Consider the following 20,203-nt stretch of genomic DNA (forward strand, 5'->3'; position numbering starts at 1 on the left):
TGATGATGAGGATAGGTGTGTTGAGGCACAGGCAGGTTTGTTAGGGTCTGTTGTTGGGCCACCAATTGACAGTATACAAGTTTCCACCCCATCCCTGCACACAGTCATACTGCTTGTACAGCCATCATCACCATTGCCCTTAGCTGAGGGACAGTGTACGGATGGCACTGGCCAGGATAGTGTGGTATCTATGGCACATGTATCAGGACACAGCAGCCATAGCCAGATGTCTGGAATGGTACCACATAGGCAGATGCCCAGGGGTTCTCATCAGAGCACTGCTGGTCATCATGCCCCTGGCAGATGTGCCACACCTCTTTCTATCACACGCATGTCCCAGGCTGTCATGGAGGCACAGACATGAATGGAGCGGTACACCAGACAGGGACTAAGGGCACAGAGGGCTCATAACACCTCTGTATATGACAGTTTCCATGACCTAGCAGGTGCCATACGTAACTACACTGAGGTCATTGATAGACGTTGGGGTGAGACATTGGATGTCCTCCACAATGTCATGTCCATGTGTCAGGACAGTGTGAGACAGTTGAGACATCAACATGGACATATGCCAGCAACATCAGCAGCTGGAGGTTGCCGTGGATGTCCAGCAAGTCATAGCTGCTCCAGTAGTGCTAGAACCAGCCCCAGCAATGTTGGGGGGGGCTGTCCATAGACCATCATAGCAGACCATGTGCACGTGGCTCTGGCCAGTCCCAGCAAGGACCTGGATCCAGTGGACATATGTCAACCTCTTTGGATAGTACCCAATCTGGATTAGTATCTGATACTGTCTGTAGCACCGCTGCCAGGCACAGGTTCCATATCCATGGCCAGAGATGGTGATCTGTAAAGCCTGCCAGGTACAGTCTGTAGCTGTCTCACAAATCCCCATATATGGCAGCCACATGGTGGAATTGTGTGCATGCAGACACATACACATAAACCAGAAACCTAGGGCAAACACATACCCGCACACATTACATCAACATTGGCCCATAACAGTACTCATGGCCCTCACACACACACTCACACACACGTCAATTGTATGGCTCAGTGTAGGCCTCTGGCAAACCAACAACACACCCTGTGCATATGATGAAACCTGTGCCACCTCCTGTCATCTGTAACATTGATGCAGGAACAGGCTAACATGGTGTTGATGCACAGGGAGACTTTAATTAAGTATAGCAATGGTTGGACGTGTAGCATGTTGTCAGCAGTAAAGTGCAATGATATCCTTGAAGGTGTAGCTGAGCAGGCATGATGCATTAAAGCTGTAATTAGCAATGTTGTATTGTTTTCACCAGTGTTTATTCTAATTGTGTTTTGTTTTCCCATGTGCCACTTGGCTGATATGTGTAGTTGTGTCAGCATGCATTATACAGTGCACAGTAAGTGTGGGGTGGGTGCAACACAGGTTTGCAGGTGTCCATTTGTGAACATGGTGGAGGTGCACTGTCTGCATGTACATGCATATTGGACACATGGGCAGGGGGACGTGCCCTGCATTGGCCAGTGTTAACACTCCATAGTTTCTATTAGTGGCCAGTATGCATTGTACTACACACATTTTGGAACTTGAGTATGCATGTGTGTGTATGACACGGGTTGACACTGTGCTGTGGGTGATGCTGTTATTGCTATCTGTCATTGGTTTGCATTACTAAGGTTAACACTGTCCCAGATGCATAATCCTATAGTAATGCACACTGTTCACCTACAGGGTTGCATGGACCGTGATATCACAAACACAAGAAATTCTCACTTATACAGTAAAAGTGCATTCGTCTCATGGACCCCTGCCATAAACTAAATATATAATAGAAGGTGTGAAGTTGTACCAAAAAAGAGTTACAGACCAAGAAGGGATAACCTCTCTAGTCAGTATCATTGGGAAAATACATTCCCTCAATAAACATACAAGGCTAGCTTCAAAATACAAAATGGCAAGGATTCCAAAGACAACACTAAAGCTTTCTTTAGTGTTGTTTATAATCTACAGGGGAAATCTCAGATCGGGTCACAGTTAATGTAAATGGTCACAAAGTACACTTATCTGACTGACATTACCAATTTCTTGTCAGACAGTTTGAATGTGGATTTCACCACCCTCTCGTTACACAAGGGCCACATTTCCAGACCTGAAGAATGTAAAACCTGATGATTCACATCAAACCCTCTAGTTAAAACATCTCTTTACCAAAGTCCAAACCACAGTGGCAATGGTACTGGACAGTGTACCTGGCTGTGTCATGCACAAGCTGACATATGAAGTCACCACTCACCTAAACACTCTGTCCAGATGCAGCCTCTATACAGGTTACATACTTGTGGAATGACGCACGGTAATGGTGTTCACAGTCCACAAGAGTTGAGCTACAATGTCTTCTTCTTCTTCTTCTCCTTTCAGATGCTCCCATTAGGGGTCGCCACAGTAGATCATCTGTTTCCATTTTTTCCTGCCCTCTGCATATTGCACTTCACACCATTCACCTGCATGTCCTCTCTCACCACAGCCATAAACCTCATCTTAGGCATTCCTCTTTTCCTGTTACCTGGCAGCTTCATCCTTAGCATCTATGTCACAATATACTCTGCATCCCTCCTCAGCACATGTACAAACCAACTTAATCCTGCCTATCTGGCTTGGTCTACTAACCTTCAAACTTGGGCTGACCCTCTAATATACTTATTCCTAAACCTGTCCACCCTCATCACACCCAGTGCAAATGTTAACATAAATTGATTAAGGGTAGAACTACAACAGATCCTGGAAGCTCTCACCCTGTAAGCCAGACAAATGTTATCTGGAAGGCTGTGGAGCACAGCATTATGGATCTCATTAACAGAGACATTATGAACCTGCAAACACTGCACCATACCCACTTAGATTCTCTAAAGGCCAGATCATGGCTCCTACACCTAGCAGACTTCAAGCCAGTTAACAAGGCTATAGGTGAGGGAGGGGAGGTCAACACAGCCAAGCTATAGCTCACCAGCAATTCATACCCATTCCACATTCTGGTATTATACATAACCTCAACAGACTGACCATAAACGATTGTTAGATGATGGATTGACAACTGATGCACAGATGTAGGGCACACAGTAACATTTGCAGCCTCCATGTACAATTCTATGCCAGTAACAATTGGTATTCACCTGCACTCAGTCCTGGGACCACTCCTGTTTGGCATATAGCTTTCTTAGCTACAAGTAAACACAGTAGGGATATGTCTGCACATGTTTGATGAAAATGCATACTGTGGGCTATACTTTGATCTCCAGATGACACACACATCCTCCAAAAGGGTATCATAGAGACAGATACCTGGTGTCAAACTCATGCTGTAAAGCTATAAGCCAAAGAAAGCATAGTTATCCACTTTTAGAAAACAAAGTATCCCCAGAGTACCACATAGGTAGTAGCCCCCAAAATGTGGAACAGGTACTAATATATACATAGAGCCATGTGTTTAGTCATTGCTCCTTTGATAATCACATTACCAAATGGTTTTGGAAATCCCTCTGTGGAGCACATACGCAATAAAGGGTTTGCATGCAGATCCACAGAGGTTGTTGCACACCTATAATGATTAGTCATCTTTGCCAGACTTTGCTTGCTTTGGAACAGGATTCAAATATACCTCAAGCATAAACTCTCACTCACACTCTTCAATAGAAACCATGATGTGGGGATGTGAAACAGAAGACGTAGCCCAGGGATCACTGTAGTGGCTAAGCCTGTCACAAGCATACAGACATGACCTAAGGTCTGGAAAGCACCAGTATGCTCTGGCAAAGATAACAGATGCATTCATGGAGAAAGAAGAGTACCCACCTATGAAATAATTGAGGTCACATGTATGCATATCGCTTTGCCCCACAGCTACCTTACATGTGTAATGCACATACAGTTGTCATTGTGATATGTCATACACTAGAAAAATCAAAACATATTCTACATTGACCAACGGTGTCACATACCTGGAACACACACAATCAGCAAGTGCAAGATTCAAACTCCTTCCTAAATACATTATGATACAACAGCAGTATGCATTTACACAACGTGCTATATATATTTCTGTGGTTTTGTTTTCCACAGGTATATTTGTAGGATGGTGACATCATCAGACTTGACAAAGATGAGTACACCACTTTTAAGGGGTGTGAGTAGTCTCCAAAAAGGTTGTTTTTCCACAGGGAGACACACACACCCACACACAGTTGGCAAGTGCAGGAGTCAAACCCCTACTTAATTACATTTTGATACTGCAGCAATATGCATTTACATGACACACTATACACATTGCTGCAATTTTACTTTTCCACAGGTATATTTGTAGGATAGTGACATCATCAGACTTGTCAAAGATGAGTATACCACTTTTAAGGGGTGTGAGTAGTCTCCAAAAATGTTGCTGTTTTCCAGGGAGAAACACACAGTTGTAAAGTGCAGGATTCAACCCCTATCTAACAACATTATAATATTACAACAGTACACATTTACATGACATGCTATAGACATCACTGGGATTTCTCTTTTCCACAGGTATATTTGTAGGTTGGTGACATCATCAGACTTGACAAAGATGAGTATACCACTTTTAAGGGGTGTGAGTAGTCTCCAAAAAAGATTGCTACTTTCCAGGGAAACACACTCATACACACAGTTGGAAAGTACAAGATTCAAGCCCCTACCTAATTACGTTATGATATTACAGCAACACACATTTACACAACACACTATACACATTACTGGGATCTCTTCTTTCCACAGGTATACTTGTAAGATGGTGACATCATCAGACTTGACAAAAGATGAGTATACCACTTTTAAGGGGTGTGAGTAGTCTCCAAAAAGGTTGCGTCTCTCCACGGAAACACATACACTTTATGACGCACACAGTTGGCACGTGCAGGATTTGAACCCCTACCTAACTACATTATGATACTACAGCAGTAAGCATTTATACGACATACTATACAACTTACTGGGATTTCTTCTTTCCACAGGTATATTTGTAGGATGGTGACATCATCAGACTTGACAAAAGTGAGTATACCACATTTAAGAGGTGTGAGTAGCCTCCAAAAAGGTTGCTTTTTCCCAGGGAGACACATGCACTCAGCAAATACAGGATTCAAACCCCTACCTACCTACATTATAATACTACAGCAGTACATATTTACATGACGCACTATACGCATTAGTGGGATTTCTCTTTTCCACAGGTATATTTGTAGGATGGTGACATCATCAAACTTGACAAAGATGAGTATACAACTTTTAAGGGATGTGAGTAATCTCCAAAAAGGTTGCTCTCTCCCCAGGGAGAGACTGACACACACACACACACACACACACACACACACACACACACACACACACACACACACACACACACACACACAGTTGGCAAGTGCAGGGTTCTTAATCCAAACTAAGTACGTCTTTACACTTCAGCAAGCAATATCGAGTTACAGGGTGCAATACAGACAATACTTGCTGACAGTTTGCCCAAAGGTTTTTTCACATTTGCTAACCTCAGCAGGCTTATCACACTAGGTGTATTGTGAGTGTATTGTATGCATAGGCCATGACCATATCATATATGGGTTGATGCACCACATGCTTGCACACACAGGGTCAAACCGGTGGCTAAGATCTGTCAACCCAAAACTGGGCAATACAGTCAGGAGGAGTAGGGTCATACAACCACAACACCAACTGTCTCACATAGACCTACAATATAAGCACCAGCAAAACACACATATAAATACACATTACCATACTCAGAGAATACAAATATTAATCTGAAAAAGAGAGAGTGTCCTCCTAAGCAGACAAGCAAGCAACATGCACCTCCAAGCACACACCAGAAAACACATAACACACCAAAGCAGTGTGCCTCACAACAGGCCCTAAGGCAAAACCACATACCCAACACACTAGTAATAGGTGACTTCATAGTCAGGCACACAGATGTTCCACTCACTTTACCCCAAATGCATACCACTGTACTAGTTACCTTTACATAGGCAAGACGTGTATGCACAATACTGGCAAGTCTGTGTGTGTTTGTGTGTGTGACTACCCTGTAGCCAGGCATACACATGTGTAATGTCTTTTAGCACACCATGGTAGCCATCTGTGGTGACCGGTGTCTACAAAGTATTACATAGTTAGGAATGGTAAAGAATACACAGTCAAGCACGACTACAGTTGGGTAAGTTATTTTCCTGTGCCACTGTCGAGCAGTGACACAGAAGTGGTCACTCGGGTGTAGGTCCATACCCATCATTCCCCCACCCTAACTCCACAATCTCGGGGTAGATTACATTAGCCATCATTCCCCACCCCAAATTCCACATAAACAACAACCTTCCCTTCTCTGGTGAACTGCTTATGATTTAAATGTTATAACACAAGAGATGCCTCTGTTTTGTGTACATGCCAGTTCCTTTGGAACCCTTCTGTGTCACACAGGGCATTCAGACATGTATGTATATAGTTATGAAAGTTGTAGACTTGTCTTTGTTGTTTCACAGAGTACAGTACACAAAGGGACTGTCCTATTTGTTTTCAGTACTGGGGAATACCTGTAGTAGGATGTGCATTATAGACTCCATGCAACATGTGTATAGCCCAGATGACTTTGTGGCATGTCCAGTGACTTCAGTGTTCATGGTCCAGGGTTCGAAACCGACAAGCCTTGTTAATACTGTCAATTAGGACTGTATAAGACACTTTTAAGCAGGTGTAATTGTGTTTTCGTGACAGTAAGCAGTGGGTACATGCAGGTAACAGACATGTACAACCCGCAGTACACTTGGAATGCCCTTCTTTGGCAATTCTGCTGATGTCACCCATCTAGGAATACACCTCTAGGCCTGCTATAACCCAGTATTCTCCATAGCATCTGCTGTAACTGTGTAGTGTGATAAACTAGTTAGGTAGGGTTTCCATTCCAAGAGAGACCAACTGTGTGTGTCTCTGTCTGCCTGAAACAGGAGCAATGCTTTTTAGAGTATGCACACTCTTTACAATTTACATGACCACCTTTGGCAATCCTGCTGATGTCACCCACCTAAGAATACACCTCTAGGACTGCGATAACCCAGTATTCTCTGTAGAGTGTGCTGTAACTGCGTATTGCTGTAGTATGATAAACTGGTTAGGTAGGGGTTGCATTCCAAGAGAGACCAGCTGTGTGTGTGTGTGTGTGTGTGTGTGTGTGTGTGTGTGTGTGTGTGTGTGTGTGTGTGTGTGTGTGTGTGTGTATTTCTCTCTTCTTGAGACAGGAACTATGCTTTTTAGAGTATGCACACTCTTTACAATTCAGAGGACCACCTTCGGCAATCCTACTGATGTCACCAACCTTGGAATACACCTCTAGGACCACTGTAACCCTTTATTCTCCGTAGTGCATGCTGTAACTGCGTATTGCTGTAGTGTAGTACACTAGTTAAGTAGGGGGTTCTATTCCAGGGCATTGTGTGTGTGTGTGTGTGTGTGTGTGTGTGTGTGTGTGTGTATGTTTGACTGTCAGAGCCTGTGTGGAGGTGGCTGTGAGTATCTAACCACTGGACATGTTGGGGAGTGGATTTTGTAGTTTTCCTATATGGTGTCCGTCTTATATGTCACAATGTCCACCTCACGGGGAGTACAGATGTCAGTCAGCCAAGGGACTGTGTTGGCAAACCATGCCCCTACATCTGACAAAAGGTGTGTTGAACAATGTATGCGACCCTACTATTACCCAGAATACGTCCGGAACCCATGTGTCATACACAAACACACTTTCCTAGAATATCCCGTTATGTTGCTAGTACCCTGCACATTGATGACAGATAGTAAGCATGGTGTGATTGCAGTGGGTTGCAGAGGGCATGGCACCATGTACAGCGGTACAATAGGCACATCATTGCGGACAATGTGCCTTCACTATGTTCCCCACTGAATGCCTGCAACATATGTGTTGCCATCAAGTGTGATCCACAGAGGCCATACAATGCCTTACACATGTGCCCTGTATGGACCAATGCCACTGACACCAGGGAATACCTGAATCATGCTATCAATGCAGGTGCAGGGTCAACCTGCTGACTATAAGCAGGGTCTGCCACACCAGGCCAGTATTGGCATATCGGAGGATAACAGTCTGTGCACACATGTGCCAGCCAAACCAGGTACACCTGTACATGTCACTGTACATTACTGTGGGACATGCACATCCCAGACAATGTCCATGTCAAAGACTATCAAACACAGACATGGCATGCATTGCAAAGCTATGGCCATACTCAATGGTAACCAGGATGTCAGGACAGTTCATACAATACCCATCTGTGTGGGACATTGCAGACACTACACCCCTGTACCACACTGCACACCATTGTCGGGTGGCATGATGCCAAGGATTACTCCTCACCCAGCCTTGTACAGCCATCTTGCACAGCCAACCACTACACACCCATGAAGCAATGCACACATGCATGTCAGTACTGGCACCTTGTGTCTGAGTGTGGAGTATGTTGCTCCCAACCACAGTTACTCCCAGTATAACTCACATTGGCATATCTTCAGATGTCAAACACATTCACATGCCCTAGCCCATAGAACCTCTGGATATCCCCTGTGGTGCATGTAGTACCTGTGCATTACTGCAGTGTGACAAACTAAGTGGTTTGGGAGTGTATTTGTGGGCCTGGCAAAGAGTGTCAATGTGAGTCCATTAGACAGTGTGGTTGTGTTGACAATGACATCTGTTCATGTGGACAGCCATGTGTGCTACACCTAATGTATGTCTACTATATCTCTGTTGCAGATGCCGCATACCAACACACATATATGTTCTTACAGCACACCAACATGTCAGCTTTGGGGCACATGGAGTAACTGCATGCACTTGTAATAGTAATGACTAGTCAGTCAGGGGTTTGAACTCCTGTACTGGTAGGTGTGTGACAGATGATGCTTAGGTTTTAGTCTCCAAGCCCTTCTCTGATGTATTTGCCTCTGTCTGTCCCTCCCACACACTGTCTTGTGGATGTGGAGGTGTACACTTGCTCAGCAGCAGCTTGTGTATTGTAAGTGATGGTCATGTCTGGGTGATGGCCTCTGCACCTATTGCAGTCATCCTCTAGCTGATTGCATGTGGAACAGCTGTGATGATGTTGCCATAGCCATTCGCATGGAAAAAACACAGTACAATATCTAGGAACATCATGTTGGTGTTTGCCCCTGACAGTCGCTGTGAGTGGTACCTGGATCTGGTGTGTGGTAAATGGCATCACAGATGATATCTGGATGTTCCTCAAACAACATACACAGTGAGAAATAGCCTAAAGATAGGAGGGTGATGTGCCAGACATGACTACAGCATGTAAGTGTAGCTATGCTTCATTGAGACAACTGCCTGTTTAACAAGGTGTGTGTGGTAATGGCTATTCTGCATGTTTTAAAACTGACAAGACAGTGCTCTGTTTGTGAGGGACCCCCATCTGTAGGGCCATCTGTGGACTGGCCAGTGTGTGGAACCATTTGTTTCCTGTGTTACTCACTGAACACACATCTGTGAACAGCAGGAGCATAGTGTAAGGACTGCAGCCAGTACATGGTGATAGTGATGACTTGCTGCTATCACATCCCTGACTGGACATATGTCACATGAAACACTGGTATGACAGACACTGTCTGGGGTTCTCAGTGACATGCCAATAATGGGCAACTGTTCATAGCTGCAGTCACAAGTCTTTTACATGTTGTACAAATGTCATGCAGTATATATGCATGTGTTGTGCTCTCTCTTTGCAAATATATACATCTGCTGTGTTGGGTTGATGGTCATATCTATGCATGCTGTTGTAAGTAATCCTGAATGCTGTTGACAATTACTAAGCCATATCTGTGTTTAAACTGCAACACCATAGGCTGTACGGGTTTGGAGGTCCCAGAAGAACCTTTTGTCCCACATCAGCTGGCCATGGCACCAGCACATCTGGGGCCCAGCCTTGGACCTCCACCTCTGTTGGCTCTGCACCGCCTTTTAGTGGTACTGCCACTGAGGATGGGGCTTGTCCCCCTTGGGAGCAGGTCCAGACATGGACATGTCCGCTGTCGTACAGTCCTGGACGTGGTGTGTAGGAGGCTGAATAAGGGGTTTTGAGGCCAGATACGCCAGCTCAAGGGCAGGGTGTCACATTTACAGGGTAAGGCTGCCCCTCTTAGACAGCCCCCAGCACAGTTACCTTTGCAGCTGTTTTGGTGCAGTGGTGGCTGCCCATGGCTGGGGACCTCTGTCACACTGTGTCCATCTGGGGGCTCATGGGCTTGTGAATGCTGAACACCCCTCCCCGTCCAAGGTGTATCCCCCCACATGTGTCATATACCGACCCTGTATGCTGTCTTGTCTGTCATCCTACCCACCTATCCTCCACAAGCATACCTACTCTCCTTCCCCCACATCCCACTCTCATCCTACGGAAACAAAAGGCCAATCGGTTCCTAGAACAACATTTGCCCCATACATAGCTGTCCATTTCACACACATGTCCACTGGACACATGTAACCCTTTTAATATGCATCACAACATACTCCAGTTATCCTCACCCCTGTCTCTCAGGCACACGATCCTAGTATCCACATGACTACTAAATGTTCCAGGTACACGTGATGCGGACAACCCCATTGTACACACAACACTACCAATCCTTCTATGGTTACCCCATGTACATTTATCATAATGATGATGTCGCACACAGCACCTTGCAAGAGTACTGTTCTCACAAAATGATTGGACAGGAACTGTTGTGTTAATGTAAATAACATGCACAGAGTGATGTATATGGCCAATGTACAAATGTTTGCGTGTATGACTGACACATGTCTGTCTGAGGGAGTCTTGATATTACATAGGACAACACCACTACATAATGCAGGCATTGCTGGTGTTTCCCTTTTCATTCCTTTGCAATGCTTTGTTGTCACATGGGATTTTTCTGATATGTCTATATATATGTATGCATCTATATGCTGGACATAAACACTCACACATACATCTACATGATGGAATACATTTCCTATACTGTTGAATGACTGCACTGGATGACATGTTTGTGATAAGGTCCAATGTCTGTATAACTGCCATGGCTTAGTGGCAAATCACAATAGCTGTGTGTGCAGGGTCTTGGTTTCGAGCCTTGCAAAGACTGTTTACTTTGTTGCTGGGCAGAGCAAGGCCATTGGATATGGTATGATTAAGGCACATTAAAGCAGTTGTGAGCGGGTGTGTATGGGTTTGTGTGGTGTAAGCAATGCTAACCTCTGGTTACAGTTTCTTACACTCAGTTAGCCTCTACATTGATTCGCCAGTGTAATACTTGCATACAGGTGGCCAAACAGGTTTACACCCGCTTGCTCCTGCACTTGCAAATGCACTGCATTTGGTGTTTGCTTCTGACACTCACACCCCTGCATGGGAGAGAGGACTATGATATTACCTTGTGATGTCTATTACATCAGATTACATGCCTACAGTATCGGGAATGGCTGCCGATTAGGCGACAGCATGCCATTTGACTGTACGGAATCCGCGGCCTGTCCAGAGTTTGATTCATATTATTGGTGTGTTCCTCTTACAATCTGCACCTGTCCGGCTAATACATGAGAACTGATACTCTTCAATACAAACAAGTAATTGGGTTTTGGAACCCACATCCTTCAGATGAGTCATGCTACTGTATACCTAATATTCTATCATCTTTCTACGGTTGTCAGTGGAATATGTGCTTTCTGTCTCTATCAGACCTGTCATACAATTGAGGAAATATACAAACTGAATCAGGGACATGGCATAACAACATCAAGGACACATTTAAGTTATTGGTGCTATTAACCTGATACATTGACAGACTCAGAGCATATGAATTCATACACATTTTCTGAGGTAAATGATGTTTATAACTCTTAATTGTTGTCGTTATTCATTACGTGTTATTCACCACCTTTCCTCCTAATTTCACTAGTTTTAGGAGGGATTAAGTGGGGCAGAGTTAGAAACCGAGTCAAAATCTGGGACGTCCCTGGAAATCGGGGACAGTTCAGAGGTATGATCCCTATGTGTTCCCCCAATGGTTTATGTCCTGTCCAGTGGATGTGCTCTTAGGTGTTGAGAGGTATGGCCCTCAGCTATGCCCATTTTGGAATATTACTTACATCCCCGGGGTGGTCCTAATATGACTTTGCCAGCCAACATCTGCACACCTAGGCCCATAATTGCAAACCCATAGTTCCCTCACCTGCCACTCCTCTACAGCACTCATCCTTACTGTGGGTGCAGGTGGGGTATAAACACACCACTACACACTGCCCACTCTCCCTGTGTCAGGACACATGTCGTACGTTGTGTCAACCCATGGGTTATCAGGCTTGCACAACCTACTGGTCCATGTAAATCTACAGGCTGGTTTGATAAGTCATTACCGGGACTGCCTCCAATCATTAATTTTTGGTGTCCCACAAGGGACATCAATGTCTATGTTTCAAGATTAGACCTGGCAAGTCTCTCCCACTGGTAGTATCCTGCCAGTCGTCTGGGAATCAGTGGTGTGTTTACCTTTATTGTGTGTCTGTATGTCCCACCTGCCTAGCTAGGGGGGTGGAGGGTTGATGCTACATGTTACACGTTTGTTTATTGGACCCCTCACCCCCAAATGCACGGCCTGTGTATGTTATGTTACTCATAACTGCTGTATCATATCCTAGCTATATACATGTGTATATTTACAGTCACACACACACATATATATATATATATATATATATATATATATATCTATTTACATTACTATATACAGACTTATCTGTATATGTATGCATGCATGTATATTTATATTTTGCTATATATATATATATATATATATATATATATATATATATGTGTGTGTGTGTATATATATCTATATATATATATATATATATATATATATATATATATATATATATATATATATATATATATATATATATATATATGTCTCACAACATATGGGTCTATGGGTGTCTACATATGTATATATTTATATGTGGGTATGTATCTGTATTCTGTCTCTGTATGTATACAATTGTACTACGGTGACAGAGATGCTTATCTCTATGTTGCTATGGGTAGATATACATGCACATACCTCTACATATATACATCTACATCTGGTTATTCCATTTCTTGCCATATAGATTACACTTCACTGCAGTAGGACTCGTAGTGGGTGTGGATGCTCGTTGGGCGACTCCTCTGCCCAGTGAACACATTCGCTTACATCCTATGACTGTCTATATAGGCCCACATCAGCCAACACCTGCACACCTAGACCCATAAGTAGCTACCCATAGTTCCCCCACCCACACTTCCTCAACAGAACTCATCCTTACTCTGGGTTCTGGTCTGTTCTGGACACACCACTACATGCTGCCCACTCTCCACTTCACGGGACCCATTTCATTCAATGGTCTCAGCTCATGGGTAATCAGGGTTTTCCACCCTTGTATTCCGAGTACGTATACACCCCAGCCAGAATGGCCGGTCTATCACCTTCTTTTGGTTTTGGCAATTTTTGGGGTGTCCTGCAAGGGATGCTCCAGTCTGTGTTCCAAGATTAGAATTCACGGGTGCACTGTGTACCCCCCAGTTGTATCCTGCCTGTGGTCTGGGAAGCAGTGGACTCTGTATTGTTTGTGTGTATGTTTCCCATGTCCGGCTTGGGGGGGGGGGTGGAAGGTTATGCTACGTGTTTCATGTTTCTTGTTTGGGCTTCTCACTTCCAATGGCATAGCCTATGAACAAATGTCATTCTTGTGTGCTATTCCCTATCATAGCTTTATATCTGTGTATATCTACACACACACACACACACACACACACACACACATATATATATATATATATATATATATATATATATATATATATATATATATATATATCTATATATCTATATATATATATATATATATATATATATATATATATATATATATATACGTATATGTATATATCTGCAACTATATATATATATATATATATATATATATATATATATATATATATATATAAATATGTGTGTGTGTCTGTAAAGCAATACATACCCCAAGCAAATGCACTTACACATGCACAAACACCTGCATTACACCTCAAGCAACTCATAGCCCTTAAAAACCCACACCATCAACACGCACACGTAGTAACACTAAACCCACATATGCGGAGGCCCTTAACATTAACCTGCCCAAGCAACAAGGACCTCCAAAGCTGAAACACAAACAAACACCAGTCACAACCAAAGTGACACAGAGCTCACAACACCAGTGTGCCACTCAACAACAGCCCCTAAGGCAAGACAATGTACCCATCACTATAGTCAGGTACACTGATGTCCCACTCACCAGGCTGAACAAAGAGAAAATTACAGTCAGCTGCCTGTCAGGTGCCAGGATCCGCCACATAATGCATGCACTCAAGTCACTCCACAACAAGTACAAATACGACTCTGTCATTGTCCATGCTGGAGTGAATGACTTGAGACATACCTCCCTGGACTACATGAAAAGAGACATGGAAAAGCTCTTGGATCATGTGACCCAGGCAGGTATGACCCTATCCCTGAGTAGCATCCTGCCTTCGCCCAGAATGATACCAGAGTATAAGGATAAAATGACTGACTTCAACAATTGGCTAAGCTTCTGGTGTCATTCAAAGGGGATCTAGTATTTGTCTGCCTGGGAAGATCGACAAACCACGATGCTTTGCCAGAGATGGTCTGCACCTATCACCCCTGGGATTCAGGTTACTGGCTAAAGGTCTTGCCACCCTTATAGTGCCTTTTTTAGGCAATGGTCAAAGGATAAAACCACCACCGTAACAGATACAAGCATGCAAAATCTGAAGATAATGCTACTCAATGCTAGAAGTCTAAACCTCAAAATGCACTCTATCGAGGCACTCCTAAAAATGGAGAACATCGATATCTGTGCAGTAACTGAGACCTGGTTCAAGGCTCCAGAGAGCACCCCTGCAATACCAGGCTACAATTCTTACCACACTTTTCAGCCACAAAATCAAGACTGAAACACTAAAGGTGGAGGAGTGTCCATATTCACGAAGGATATTCACACCTCCAGGCTAGTTGCCCAACACAATGCATCTGAAATTCTCCAGGTGCAACTAACACTTTGTAAGACTGCAGTCCAAATTGTAGCTTGCTACAGATCCCCCATCATGCCCCAAAATTCTCACTACACCTTTCTAAACATACTGGAAAATATTAAGATACAACCAAATACCCTAATACTGGGTGATTTCAACTACACTGCCATTAATTGGGGAAACTACTCGGGTACCAACTCCTTTTCCCAATGGTTTTTGGAATTCATAAATTCCAATGCCCTGGATCAACTAAACCATTGTCCCACCAGTGGCTCCAATATCCTAGACCTGGTCATTACCAACATGGGAGATAGATTCTCCACACCAGTTGTCACCCCCTCATTGGTCAGGTCTGACCATAAGCAAATCACCTTTGACATCCACATCCCACCTCCACCCCCCAGTAAGGAAACCTCCTTAAAAAACTTCTCCAAAGCCAACTTCATGTACTGAAGTCAGAAGTGACAAACTTCACAACACCCATGTAGATGGGATCTGGAAGTTCAACTGCAGAATCCTACACTAAGGCACTGTACGAGCACATCCACTTGTGCATGAATCATGCCATCCCAAATAGAACCAAGATGCCCTTCTCCAAAAAAAGGAAGCCAATCTGGTGGTCCCCTGCTATAAAAAAACTATACAACAGAAGGAAGAAACTGTTGCAGAAAAAAGGAAAATCCCAGGATGCAAAAAACTCCTTCACCAGCCTCAGTAAAAAGCTGAGATCCCTCATAAAATCCTCAAAAAGCTAGTTACAAAAATAAAATTGCCAAAGATTCCAAAGACAACCATAAAGCATTCTATAGTTATGTCAAGAATCTAAATGGCATTGCTCAGATCTGCTCTGAGCTACAACAGAATGGCATTAAATATACTGATCCCAAGGATATTGCCAATATCCTGGCAGATCTATTTAGTGCCAACTTCACCCCCCTCTCACCCCCAAAAGGGCCCATCTCAATACCAAAGGATTGCTAAATTCCAATAATCATGGCCACACAGGTAGAAACCACACTTTCCAAAGCTAAGAATACAGCATCCATGGGACCAGATGACATCCCAGGCTGTGTACTACATGAACTACAAAATGAACTGGCACCTCACCTATGTTTCATGTTTAATCTTAGCCTCACCTCAGGCTTCGTGCCCACTGAGTGGCGCACAGCTACAGTTATCCCGCTCCACAAGGGAGGATCTGCCTTGGATCCCGGGAACTGCTGTCCCATCAGTCTGACAAGCCTGATCTGCAAGGGCATGGAATGCATTATCATGGAACTTATAAACAAAGACATTGGTAACCTTCAAACACTGGACCCCACCCAATTTGGATTTGTGAAGGGCCAATCTTGTCTCCTGAATCTGATTGACTTCTTCGAATCAGTCTCCAGAGCTGTGGATTAGGGTAAAGCAGTCCACACAGCCTATCTGGACCTTGCCAAGGCCTTTGACACCATCCCCCACTCTGGAATCATAGATAAACTTACTAAGCTGGGCTTAAATCCCTACATCACTCGATGGGTTGCCAACTGGCTTACTGACAGAACCCAGACTGTAAAAATAGCCGACTCCAAATCCAGCTCCAGACAAGTGACAAGTGGAGTACCTCAGCGTTCAGTCCTGGGACCACTCTTGTTTGGCATCTACCTTTCTGAGGTATAGGCCAACACTAAGGGACTCTGGCTGGCAAAGTTTGCAAATGACTGCAAACTGGGAGCCATTATTGAATCCTCAAATGATGTGGATATTCTACAAAAGGGCATTACAGAAACAGATGCCTGGTGCCAGAGCCATGGGCTCAAGCTTAATGTCAAGAAATGTATAGTTATCCCCTTTGGAAAAAAACATGTACCCATGAATTACCACATAGGTGGCAGGACACTAAACATCGAAAGGGTGATGAGAGACTTAGGGACACAGGTGGACAGTGGTTTCACTTTTGATAACCACATTGCCACAACAGTCAGAAAATACTTCTATGTGGCACACCTCATCACTAAGGGCTTTTCATCCAGGAAAAAGGAGGTCATTGTCCCACTGTACTCATCTCTCATTAGACCCATTATAGAGTATAATGCCCCATTTGGTATGTACCTCACAAGACATCTGCAACAGCTGGAAAGGCCACAGAAATACCTCACTAAAAGAATCACAGGCCTAAAGCAGATGCCATATGCTGACCATCTAAAAAACTCCAGCTATACTCTGTGGCATATCGTCTACTCAGAGGTGATCTCTGCTTAACATACAAGGCCATGTCAAACCCTGAGCTGTTGAACATGCTCCACTTAAAGAAATGCCAATCCCTCAGAGCCACACGCTCCAGGGATCTAAACCTTGTCATCACAATGAACAAAACATGCTGGAGGGATAGGTTCCTGACCCAGAGACTCCCCATACTCTGGAACAGACTGCCCATACATGTCAAGCAGAGCACCTCATTGGCTTTCTTCAAAAGGAACCTTGATGATTGGATGGGAAATAAGAAATTCACCCTGGGGATCATGTCAGTTGCCCTGCTAGACAGGGGTCCAGAGAAATAAATACTGTGGGAAGAAATATCCAGGGAATTGTTATGGCCAGGCTTGCATAGGCCCTAGGGCCGATAGCCTAGTACCAACCTATGAGCCTATGAACCTTACTCGTGTTTATATATGCTTGACCTGCTTACTAGTGCAGTATTCATTATGACACTGACACTTCACTCCAGTTAACTTTTAATTGATATTTTGCAGGTTATACAGCAGACAGATGTCGCAATATGTTCATGTATGGATTACCAATGGTAAATGGTATGTGATACAGTGGAATTTGGTATGGGAATGTCTGTTCGTTAGGGTGTTGCTCTAACCAATACACTATTGCTGTGCTGCTTCATTTGCATATATACCCATATACCCATGGCTCCTGGTTCCCCAAACACACACCCGAATGCCTCCCTAACACTGCTGTCATCCATTCTCCAGTCAGATTTGCAGTGTATCCACACTACTACACATTGGCCACTCCCTACTCCTATAGACCCATTCCATTGGTTGACTCACTCCACGTATCCTTAGAACTCCCAAATGTTTAGTCCACAAACATTGGTTACATGAGCGACATAAAGAATACTATTCACAATTTTTGGGTTGTCCCACATGGGACATGCATGTGCTTATGCCAAGATTAGACTCTATACTTCATTACATCCTTACTCCCGTTAACATGACACTACAATAAATTAATACATATCTGACATGGCTTAGTAGTAAATCACTTTGGCTATGGTGTGCAGGGTCCTGGGTTTGAGCTTTGCAGAGGTTGTTTATTTAATGATTGGATGGGAAATAGGAAATTCACCCTTTGGATCACCTCTGTGGCTCTGCTCAACAGTGGCACAGGGAAATAATTTTCTTGGGTGGCAAAAGCCAGGGTACCTTTTTGGCTGGGCTTGTATAGGCCCCAGGGCCGATAGCCTAGTACATACCTATGTATGACTATGTGGTAATGTACATGTTACACATGAGAGCCTAATTATGTACATGTTCGGCGTATTTCTTTTACAAATAGACCAGTTTAGTAATTGGCGTTGCCATAGCAGGCAGATCACAGGAATGATTCCATGTGTGGGGAAGTCCTCACATTTGATTATTGTCAGCACAGCACTGACTTTGGACATTGTACACACTTCTGCATTTTAGCAGTTTTGTCCAATCCCTCTTCTGCACAACCTATTATTCTATCTACTGTCAAGGTTTGTAAGGGCACATTCATGTTATTTATGTCTGCAAATGTAATGAATGTGTTACAGAGAATGTACTTCTACATATTGATGTCTGCACGTGTGTATGCATATATGCCTATAACGAACTCGCTGAACTCCACGGGGTGGTCCAATTAGAACCAGCCCATCCAACCCTGGCATGCCTGGCTCCATAATTTCATAGCCATAGTTCCTCCACCCCACCCATGTTCAAAATACATGCATACCTTCCATTGTCCACTTGTTATCACAGCCATGACACACCTCCATACATTGCCCTCTCCAGAGCGTTAGGGGCCCTACACGTATGCTGTCCCACCCCATGTATTCTCAGGCTCTCCCACCATTTAGCCCTTGAACATACCTGCCCTTGCTTGTGTAATGGTCGGAAGGCCAAATAGTCTATCAATTTTTGGGTAGTCCCACCGGGGACTACCCTCTGTGTGAAAAGTAGAATTAGCAAATCAACAATGTTACTCCCACTGGTAATATCCTGCCTGTGGTGTGAGTAGCAGTGCTTTGCTCACTCCTGCCCAGCTGGATATGACATGTGCTGACAGCGCTATATAATACTGGGGTTGCTGTTGATTCCCTTCTCATTTCTTTTCTATGCTCTATTGTTACATCGTTCTTTCTTCATATATATATATATATATATATATATATATATATATATATATATATGTATATATATTATATATTTGTATATACTTATATACATTTCCTATGCTGGCACTGCTTAGACCCGTGCAAGTGCACTCAGACTTGCTTACTGGTACTTACATGTGTTTATGGCTGCTTATTTGTGCTTACACCTGCTTACTAGTATGACAGTGCCACTTTGCTTGAATTATATTTAAGTTAAATATCTCATGCGATACTCTTATGTTAGTTTTACAGCAAAACAACATTCATTCCACATGGAAAATGATATGTGCTATTGTTGGGCTCAAATCATGATTGCCTGTTTGATAGGCGGATGCTCTAAACACTACACTATTGACATTTACTTTGGTTCTGCATCTTTTTCTCTATTTGAATGAATATGATGTGTAAGCTACACTCGGCGGAGGGCAGCGACGCGCAGACACACAGACATGCTGTGCTTTGCTTACACCTTTGCTATTGCTGCAATTTGAATGTATAATAGGGACCCGGGGACAGGGAATCTAATTGTGACAGTTCTAGGGACAGGGCTCTACATTCCACTATGTGCTTGTGTGTTTACTACTTCAATTTTATTTC

This window comes from Protopterus annectens, chromosome 4.part0 (assembly GCF_019279795.1).
Source record: "Protopterus annectens isolate FY-2018-M chromosome 4.part0, PAN1.0, whole genome shotgun sequence".
Classification (NCBI taxonomy): Eukaryota; Metazoa; Chordata; order Ceratodontiformes; family Protopteridae; genus Protopterus; species Protopterus annectens.